Source organism: Pseudorasbora parva, chromosome 6 (genome assembly GCF_024679245.1).
Source record: "Pseudorasbora parva isolate DD20220531a chromosome 6, ASM2467924v1, whole genome shotgun sequence".
NCBI lineage: Eukaryota > Metazoa > Chordata > Actinopteri > Cypriniformes > Gobionidae > Pseudorasbora > Pseudorasbora parva.
The window spans coordinates 7,118,759-7,130,337 of record NC_090177.1 but is presented as its reverse complement, the minus strand read 5'-3'; the positions used below and the strand labels follow the sequence as shown (position 1 = coordinate 7,130,337).

Below are 11,579 nucleotides of genomic sequence, written 5' to 3'. Positions count from 1 at the left end.
TGAGGATGCGCGCGTGAGTAAGTGAGGATGCGTTTGAGTGTAAGTGAGGATGCGCGTGAGTGTAAGTGAGGATGCGCGTGAGTGTAAGTGAGGATGCGTATGAGTGTAAGTGAGGATGTGCGTAAGTGTAAGTGAGGATGCGCGAATCTAAGTGAGGATGCGCGTGTGAGTGTAAGTGAGGATGCGTGTGAGTGTAAGTGAGGATGCGCGTGAGTAAGTGAGGATGCGCATGAGTGTAAGTGAGGATGCGTGTGAGTGTAAGTGAGGATGCGCGTGAGTAAGTGAGGATGCGCATGAGTGTAAGTGAGGATGCGCATGTGAGTGTAAGTGAGGATGCGCATGAGTGTAAGTGAGCATGCGCATGAGTGTAAGTGAGGATGCGCATGTGAGTGTAAGTGAGGATGCGCGTGTGAGTGTAAGTGAGGATGCGCATGAGTGTAAGTGAGCATGCGCGTGAGTAAGTGAGGATGCGCATGAGTGTAAGTGAGGATGCGTGTGAGAGTAAGTGAGGATGCGTATGAGAGTAAGTGAGGATGCGCGTGTGAGTGTATGTGAGGATGCGTATGAGAGTAAGTGAGGATGCGCGTGTGAGTGTATGTGAGGATGCGTATGAGAGTGAGGATGCGCGTGTGAGTGTATGTGAGGATGCGCGTGAGTGTAAGTGAGGATCCGCGCGTCAGTTTAAGTGAGGATGCATGTGAGTCTAAGTGAGGATGTGCGAGTCTAAGTGAGGATGCGCGTGAGATTGTATGCGAGGATGCAAGAGTCTAAGTGTGGATGCGCGCTTGAGTCTAAGTGAGGACGTGCGAGTCTAAGTGAGGATGCGTGTGAGAGTGTATGCGAGGATGCAAGAGTCTAAGTGTGGATGCGCGCGTGAGTCTAAGTGAGGATGCGCGCGTGAGTGTATGTGAGGATGCGCGCGTGAGTGTATGTGAGGATGCGCGCGTGAGTGTATGTGAGGATGCGCGCGTGAGTGTATGTGAGGATGCGCGTGAGTGTATGTGAGGATGCGCGCGTGAGTGTATGTGAGGATGCGGGTGAGTGTATGTGAGGATGCGCGTGAGTGTATGTGAGGATGCGCGTGAGTGTATGTGAGGATGCGCGTGAGTTTAAGTGAGGATGCGCGTGAGTGTAAGTGAGGATGCGTGCGTGAGTGTATGTGAGGATGCGCGTGAGTGTATGTGAGGATGCGCGTGAGTGTAAGTGAGGATGCGCGTGAGTGTGTATGTGAGGATGCGCGCGTGAGTGTATGTGAGGATGCGGGTGAGTGTATGTGATGCGCGTGAGTGTATGTGAGGATGCGCGTGAGTTTAAGTGAGGATGCGCGTGAGTGTAAGTGAGGATGCGCGCGTGAGTGTATGTGAGGATGCGCGTGAGTGTATGTGAGGATGCGCGTGAGTTTAAGTGAGGATGCGCGTGAGTGTAAGTGAGGATGCGCGTGAGTGTGTATGTGAGGATGCGCGTGAGTGTGTATGTGAGGATGCGCGTGAGTGTGTATGTGAGGATGCGCGTGAGTGTGTATGTGAGGATGCGCGTGAGTGTGTATGTGAGGATGCGCGTGAGTGTGTATGTGAGGATGCGCGTGAGTGTGTATGTGAGGATGCGCGTTTGAGTGTGTATGTGAGGATGCGCGTTTGAGTGTGTATGTGAGGATGCGCGTGAGAGTGTATGTGAGGATGCGCGTGAGTGTGTATGTGAGGATGCGCGTGTGAGTGTAAGTGAGGATGCGCGTGAGTGTGTATGTGAGGATGCGCATGAGTGTGTATGTGAGGATGCGCGTGTGAGTGTAAGTGAGGATGCGCGTGTGAGTGTGTATGTGAGGATGCGCGTGAGTGTGTATGTGAGGATGCGCGTGTGAGTGTGTATGTGAGGATGCGCGTGTGAGTGTGTATGTGAGGATGCGCGTGTGAGTGTGTATGTGAGGATGCGCGTGTGAGTGTGTATGTGAGGATGCGCGTGTGAGTGTGTATGTGAGGATGCGCGTGTGAGTGTGTATGTGAGGATGCGCGTGTGAGTGTGTATGTGAGGATGCGCGTGTGAGTGTGTATGTGAGGATGCGCGTGTGAGTGTATGTGAGGATGCGCGTGAGAGTGTATGTGAGGATGCGCGTGAGAGTGTATGTGAGGATGCGCGTTAGAGTGTATGTGAGGATGCGCGTTAGAGTGTATGTGAGGATGCGAGTGAGAGTTTATGTGTGGATGCGCGTGAGAGTGTATGTGAGGATGCGCGTGTGAGTGTATGTGAGGATGCGCGTGAGAGTGTATGTGAGGATGCGCGTGAGAGTGTATGTGAGGATGCGCGTGAGAGTGTATGTGAGGATGCGCGTTAGAGTGTATGTGAGGATGCGAGTGAGAGTTTATGTGTGGATGCGCGTGAGAGTGTATGTGAGGATGCGCGTGAGAGTGTGTGTGAGGATGCGCGTGAGAGTGTATGTGAGGATACAATAAATGTATTATGACATCATAATTTCCCAAAAATCACTATATAGTACACCATGTACTCACCAGAAAGGGACATTGTATCAAGAATGCCACAGGCTGCATTTGAGTTGCTTGAAGGGCTGTCAGACATCACTTTGACCTTAATAAAGCACATAATACAAGACTCATGTTGAGTAATATATTTTGCAAGAGTAATACACATCCGGTAAAATCATATAAACAAAAAATTGATTTCTTAATTGATTGCTTATTTTCTTATTAAGGGTTAGTTAATACAAAAATTCAGTCATTAATTATTCCTGAACACAAAGGAAGATATTTTAAGAATATTTGTAACCAAGCAGATCCATGCAGCCATAGTATTTTTTCAGAGACTTATTGATGAAGATGACTGCCTACGCGCTGTAATTTCTGAAGCATGACATGCAACATGCATATAAGTTAGGTAATGTGGCTCATTTCTGTGTAGTGCTTGATGTTAACGTTACATAACCTTTTAGAGTTTTCACTGAAACACTACAACTATTACAAGTGTAATCTGCAAACATATTTACATGGTGCAACAACGATCACCTTTCTTCCTGATCTTGACTCTGGCAGCTCTCAACTTATCTGCAGGGAGAGACAAAAACAAGCGTGTAACGTTAAGTGTATGGGACATGTCGACGAAACAGCGAGATTTTTTCCGTTGACGGCTTTTTGTCAAATAATTTTTCCCTTAGGTGAAAAACTGCATTTTTGAGCTTAGACGACGTCTAAAACTGACTACTTGCGCTATATAGTCGGATGTATGCGTCGTCTAAGCTCAAAAAATGCAGTTTTTCACCTGAGGTAAACTTATTGCCAAACAGCCGTCGACGGGAAAAAAAAATAAAAAATCGCCCTATTTCGTCGACGGCATTTTTGAGCTTTTAGACGACGGAAAAATAGCATTTGGTAACAAAATGCAACAGAAAGCTAAAACTAAAACTATAAAGTAAGTTAAGATACAAAACTAACGTTACACGGTACCATCACCTGAAGCCTTAACATTATAAAGTTTAAACATTATAAAGAATTTAAATCATTACGTTAACGGGCTGAGCCCAAGTTTAATATAAACACAGTCAACACGATTCAAAGCGGTAAAACATTTTTTTTTTTTTTAATTAAAATACATGCACTTTACCTGTTTATTTGCGCCTCACATCATCCAAGATTGACGGGCCACGGCAAAGCTGAAGGTCAAGTGAATCCTGTCGCACGCGCAGTTGCCCCACTGTGTGCTTAGAAGGGAATGTATCCTTGCGCCAAGGCGGGAATTCCTTCGGTTCGAATATTTAAAATCTTTATGACTGTCATTTAAATATCATCGTACTTAAAGTAAGAAAGTGTTATTATATTATTTTATTTTACGATATTATGAAAATAAATGCGTAATAAAACACCAAACGCAGCAGACATAGGCTTACTTTTGACAAGCGGAACAAGATGTGATCAGTTGCAGTAGTGATGGAAGTCTGTTAACTTCAAAGACTGATTTACCCGATTTACCAGCTCTTTTACGCAAACACGAAATGACGTGCATACACACATTATTATATTATTAAATAATCTTATAATTATTTATAAAGCAAATAATTAAACTAAAAGACAAATTCCATAAACCTTTTTTTTCATTTCTATAAAAGGTAGGCTACATATATACTCATCTATTAATTAATGTTATGTAAATATACATTATTTTTGAATGTATTAAAATGTGTTTTATTAATTATAAAATATTAAACAAATATTAAACTATATAATATAAAAATATTATTTCTGAAGTGTTGATACATTTGCATATGTAGGCCAATTCCAGTGTTTATGTGAAAAACTATATATATATATATATATATATATATATATATATATATATATATATATATATATATATATATATATATATATATATATATATATATATATATATATATATATATATATTTCTATACATTAATTTCCTTTTTTCTATTTTTACAGAAAAAAATCTGTAAAATATAAATCAAACTTATGTAAAAATACAGAAATTTCCTCTTAAAAACTGAAATTTGATGTAATACCAAAATACAAGCAATTTCCGTAAATGTAATAGTCAAAATATAAATTACAGCAAATATCTGTAAAACAACAGGCATTTCACTGTATGAAAAAACAGGACAATTCTGTAAAAAAACAGACTATTACTGTAAAATTACGTTTTTTTTTTACAGTATACATTAATTTCCTTTTTTCTATTTTTACAGAAAAAATCTGTAAAATATTAATCAAACTTATGTAAAAATACAGAAATTTCCTCTTAAAAAACGGAAATTTGATGTAATACCAAAATACAAGGAATTCCCGTAAATTTGATAGTCAGAATATAAATTACAGCAAATGTCTGTAAAACAACAGGCATTTCACTGTATAGTGAAAAACAGGAAAATTCTGTAAAAAAAAATACAGACTATTACCGTAAAATTACGTTTTTTTTTACAGTATACATTAATTTCCTGTTTTCTATTTTTACAGAAAAAATCTGTAAAATATTAATCAAACTTATGTAAAAATACAGAAATTTCCTCTTAAAAAACGGAAATTTGATGTAATACCAAAATACAAGGAATTCCCGTAAATGTAATAGTCAAAATATAAATTACAGCAAATATCTGTAAAACAACAGGCATTTCACTGTATAATGAAAAAACAGGAAAATTCTGTAAAAAAATACAGACTATTACCGTAAAATTACGTGTTTTTTTTACAGTGAGGCTAACAATAGAGAATTGGCAAAAAAGTGAATGCTCAAGACAATGCAAGAAATCATGACGATCCAACTCTGTTATAAGTATTATTTTAGAGGTAAAGTGATTATCTGGCAATATCTGGGAATAGCTTAGGTCTGTTCATAGACACAACAGAACTGCACTGTAAAAAAAACACGTAATTTTACAGTAATAGTCTGTATTTTTTAACAGAATTTTCCTGTTTTTTCATTATACAGTGAAATGCCTGTTGTTTTACAGATATTTGCTGTAATTTATATTTTGACTATTAAATTTACGGTAATTGCTTGTATTTTGGTATTACATCAAATTTCCATTTTTTAAGAGGAAATTTCTGTATTTTTACATAAGTTTGATTAATATTTTACAGATTTTTTCTGTAAAAATAGAAAAACGGAAATTAATGTATACTGTAAAAAAAAACGTAATTTTACGGTAATAGTCTGTATTTTTTTTTACAGAATTTTCCTGTTTTTTCATTATACAGTGAAATGCCTGTTGTTTTACAGATATTTGCTGTAATTTATATTTTGACTATTAAATTTACGGGAATTGCTTGTATTTTGGTATTACATCAAATTTCCATTTTTTAAGAGGAAATTTCTGTATTTTTACATAAGTTTGATTAATATTTTACAGATTTTTTCTGTAAAAATAGAAAAAAGGAAATTAATGTATAGAAATAGGCTAAGCAGTCGTTCAACATTTGTGTGTGTGTGTGTGTGTATATATATATATATATATATATATATATATATATATATATATATATAAATAATTATTTATTTAGTTTTTCACATAAACACTGGAATTGGCCTACATATGCAAATGTATCAACACTTCAGAAATAATATTTTTATATTATATAGTTTAATATTTGTATAATATTATATAATTAATAAAACACATTTTAATACATTCAAAAATAATGTATATTTACATAACATTAATAAATAGATGAGTATATATGTAGCCTACCTTTTATAGAAATGAAAAAAGAAGGTTTATGGAATTTGTCTTTTAGTTTAATTATTTGCTTTTTAAATAATTATAAGATTATTTAATAATATAATAATGTGTGTATGCACGTCATTTCGTGTTTGCGTAAAAGAGCTGGTAAATCGGGTAAATCAGTCTTTGAAGTTAACAGACTTCCATCACTACTGCAACTGATCACATCTTGTTCCGCTTGTCAAAAGTAAGCCTATGTCTGCTGCGTTTGGTGTTTTATTACGCATTTATTTTCATAATAACGTAAAATAAAATAATATAATAACACTTTCTTACTTTAAGTACGATGATATTTAAATGACGGTCATAAAGATTTTAAATATTCGAACCGAAGGAATTCCCGCCTTGGCGCAAGGATACATTCCCTTCTAAGCACACAGTGGGGCAACTGCGCGTGCGACAGGATTCACTTGACCTTCAGCTTTGCCGTGGCCCGTCAATCTTGGATGATGTGAGGCGCAAATAAACAGGTAAAGTGCATGTATTTTAATTAAAAAAAAAAAAATGTTTTACCGCTTTGAATCCTGTTGACTGTGTTTATATTAAACGTGGGCTCAGCCCGTTAACGTAATGATTTAAATTCTTTATAATGTTTAAACTTTATAATGTTAAGGCTTCAGGTGATGGTACCGTGTAACGTTATTTTTTCCTTCTTTTAGCTGGATTGTATCTTAACTTTCTTTATAGTTTTAGTTTTAGCTTTCTGTTGCATTTTGTTACCAAATGCTATTTTTCCGTCGTCTAAAAGCTCAAAAATGCCGTCGACGAAATAGGGCGAATTTTTTTTTTCCGTCGACGGCTGTTTGGCAATAAGTTTACCTCAGGTGAAAAACGGCATTTTTTGAGCTTAGACGACGCATACATCCGACTATACAACTTACAAGTAGTCAGTTGTAGACGTCGTCTAAGCTCAAAAATGCCGTTTTTCACCTAAGGGAAAAATTATTTGACAAAAAGCCGTCAACAGAAAAAATCTCGCTGTTTCGTCGACATGTCCCATACACTTAACGTTACATGCTTGTTTTTGTCTCTCCCTGCAGATAAGTTGAGAGCTGCCAGAGTCAAGATCAGGAAGAAAGGTGATCGTTGTTGCACCATGTAAATATGTTTGCAGATTACACTTGTAATAGTTGTAGTGTTTCAGTGAAAACTAAAAGGTTATGTAACGTTAACATCAAGCACTACACAGAAATGAGCCACATTACCTAACTTATATGCATGTTGCATGACATGCTTCAAAAATTACAGCGCATGCCGTAGGCAGTCATCTTCATCAATAAGTCTCTGAAAAAATACTATGGCTGCATGGATCTGCTTGGTTACAAATATTCTTAAAATATCTTCCTTTGTGTTCAGGAATAATTAATGACTGAATTTTTGTATTAACTAACCCTTAATAAGAAAATAAGCAATCAATTAAGAAATCAATTCTTTGTTTATATGATTTTAACGGATGTGTATTACTCTTGCAAAATATATTACTCAACATGAGTCTTGTATTATGTGCTTTATTAAGGTCAAAGTGATGTCTGATAGCCCTTCAAGCAACTCAAATGCAGCCTGTGGCATTCTTGATAGAATGTCCCTTTCTGGTGAGTACATGGTGTACTATATAGTAATTTTTGGGAAATGATGATGTCATAATACATTTATTGTATTAATTTATACAATATACATTCATTGCATTTATATGTAAAGAATTTGTAGGGTTCGCATCCTCACTTACACTCACACGCGCATCCTCACAAACACGCGCATCCTGAAAAACACTCGCACGTGTATCCTCACATACACTCACACGCGCACCCTCACATACACTCACGCGCGCATCCTCACATACACTCACGCGCATCCTCACATACACTCACGCGCGCATCCTCTCATACACACTCACACGCGCATCCTCATATACACTCACACGCGCATCCTCACATACACTCACACGCGCATCCTCACATACACTCACACGCGCATCCTCACATACACTCACACGCGCATCCTCACATACACTCACACGTGAACCCTCACATACACTCACGCGCATCCTCACATACACTCACACGCGCATCCTCACATACACTCACACGCGCATCCTCACATACACACTCACACGCGCATCCTCACATACACACTCACACGCGCATCCTCACATACACTCTCACGCGCATCCTCACATACACTCTCACGCGCATCCTCACATACACTCACGCGCATCCTCACATAAACTCTCACGCGCATCCTCACATACACTCACGCGCATCCTCACATACACACTCACACGCGCATCCTCACATAAACTCACGCGCGCATCCTCACATACACTCACGCGCGCATCCTCACTTAGACTCACGTGCATCCTCACTTACACTCACGCGCATACACTCACGCGCGCATCCTCACATACACTCACGCGCGCATCCTCACATACACTCACGCGCGCATCCTCACATACACTCTCACGCGCATCCTCACATACTCTCACGCGCATCCTCACATACACTCTCACGCGCATCCTCACATACACTCTCACGCGCATCCTCACATACACTCACACGCGCATCCTCACATACACACTCACACGCGCATCCTCACATACACACTCACACGCGCATCCTCACATACACACTCACACGCGCATCCTCACATACACACTCACACGCGCATCCTCACATACACACTCACACGCGCATCCTCACTTACACTCACGCGCATACACTCACGCGCGCATCCTCACATACACTCACGCGCGCATCCTCACTTACACTCGCGCATACACTCACGCGCGCATCCTCACATACACTCACGCGCGCATCCTCACATACACTCACGCGCGCATCCTCACATACACTCTCACGCGCATCCTCACATACACTCTCACGCGCATCCTCACATACACACTCACACGCGCATCCTCACATACACACTCACACGCGCATCCTCACATACACACTCACACGCGCATCCTCACATACACACTCACGCGCATCCTCACATACACACTCACACGCGCATCCTCACTTAGACTCACATGCATCCTCACATACACTCACGCGCGCATCCTCACATACACTCACGCGCGCATCCTCACATACACTCGCGCGCATCCTCACATACACTGACGCGCATCCTCACATAAACTCACGCGCGCATCCTCACATTCACTCACGCGCGCATCCTCACTTAGACTCACATGCATCCTCACTTACACTCACGCGCATACACTCACGCTCGCATCCTCACATACACTCACGCGCATCCTCACTTACACTTACGTGCATCCTCACTTACACTCATACGCATCCTCACTTACTCAAGTGCATCCTCACTTACACTCACTCGCATCCTCACTTACACTCACGCGCATCCTCACTTATGCTGCGTTCACACTGCACGCGAATATATTGCGCTATTCGCGCGAAGATGGACGTGTGAACAATTTAAATCCATTCGCGCGTGAAATTCGCTTCATTCACGTGTGACATTCACTACACAACAGACGCGAATTCGTGTCATGGGAGGGGGTTCTGCCAGGCAGCGGCAGTCGGCAGAAGGACTAGCCGAGTTAAGGCTGCTCTCACCGAGGTTGATGAGCGCTGAGCTCCGGTGATCGCCTGGGTCTCACACCTCCGAAAACACCAGATCAAATTTTCAAATAGGAGCTCTCTTAATAAATAAATCACATATTTGAGCTTTAAACAACTACATTCTCGCCTGAAAAACTATTAAAACTACATTTTGTGACACAATACAGTAGTATTTTTAAATTACTCTGGCCTCAGGGTTTCCCCTATGGGTTTCCCATTCGTCACTTCACCACGTGACAGCAGTAAGCAGGCTCCTCATTGGTTAACGCGGCGCAAATATCTGCCAAAGTTCAGATTTTTCAACTTGAGCGATTCGCGCGAATCACGCGTTCAAAACGCTCAATTCGTGTGATCATTGCCGCGTCATTCGCGCCGCAGAATGCCTATTCGCGTCGCTGCATTGACTTAACATGGAAATCACTCGTGCGAATTGCGTCATTCGCGTGCGGTGTGAACACAGCATTAGACTCACGCGCATCCTCACATACACACGCGCATCCTCACTTAGACTCGCGCATCCTCACATACACTCACATGCGCATCCTCACTTAGACTCGCGCATCCTCACATACACTCACATGCGCATCCTCACTTAGACTCGCGCATCCTCACTTACACTCACGCGCATCCTCACTTACACTCACGCGCATCCTCACTTACACTCACGCGCATCCTCACTTACACTCACGCGCATCCTCACTTACTCTCACGCGCATCCTCACTTACACTCACCCGCATCCTCACATACACTCACGCGCATCCTCACATACACTCACGCGCTTCCTCACATACACTCACATGCGCATTCCCTCACTTACACTCACGCGCATCCTCACTTACACTCACGCGCATCCTCACTTACACTCACGCGCATCCTCACATACACTCACCCGCATCCTCACATACACTCACGCGCTTCCTCACATACACTCACATGCGCATCCTCACTTAGACTCGCGCATCCTCACATACACTCACGCGCATCCTCACATACACTCAATGATTTATTACTGAGGTTTCTTTTCTCTCTCACAGATGCCTTTTCAAGATAAACCCCGAGACGGGATCAAAAGTCGAGATAGAAGAACACGTCAAGAAAGGAACTGGCAGTCAGTCTAAAGGTTCTTTCGTTGATGAGCAAAATTGTGGATTATGGATGGATGGAGTAAAAACTTTCGTAAGCGTGTCAAATCTCTCTTTATTACCATAGAGAAATTCTTGAGTGTTACAGACTTTGTTTTCGTGATTTAATTATTTTATTTTCATGACTCATCTGTTGATGAGACAAATCCACTTTTTCGCCATATATGTGTATAACAAATTGCTATTGTACAATATCTTACATTGTTGCAGTTATTATAAAAAAAATTGTATTGTTGTATTTATGAACTAATTGTTATATTGTTAAAGTGTTGAAGTCATGAACTAATTTTATTATTGGTATGCTGCTTTGTTTTTTTTATATTTTTGCAGTTATGATATAACTTTTTATATAGGTATATTGTGGTCATTATGAACAAACTATATTGTGATCACATTACTATTTTAAAACAACTTTAAAGTTCAATTTTTTAAATAAAAACTACAAAAACAATATTTTGCACTCTAGGGTGGTTATTTGAGTTGTAGCAATGTTCAATCTAATTGGTAATTTCATAGTTTTTACATAATTTTCCACAATTTGTAATCCTTATTTTTTTACATAATTTTCTTGTTTAAATATAGAAACTCATATAAATGACAGATAAAACCTG

The 11,579-nt window shown here is 40.1% G+C and overlaps 1 long non-coding RNA gene across 2 annotated transcripts; it reads left to right on the top strand.

Moving 5' to 3' along the window:
* Positions 1 to 6,383: 6,383 nt before the first annotated feature.
* LOC137079193 (uncharacterized) lies at positions 6,384 to 11,326 on the top strand. 2 transcript variants are annotated; one of them, XR_010905419.1, is made up of 5 exons: positions 6,384 to 6,428; positions 6,576 to 6,711; positions 7,282 to 7,320; positions 7,758 to 7,833; positions 10,861 to 11,326. It is a non-coding gene; the product is annotated as an uncharacterized lncRNA (long non-coding RNA). The 2 variants fall into 2 exon arrangements; XR_010905420.1 differs by having other exon boundaries at positions 7,282 to 7,339.
* Positions 11,327 to 11,579: the final 253 nt, after the last annotated feature.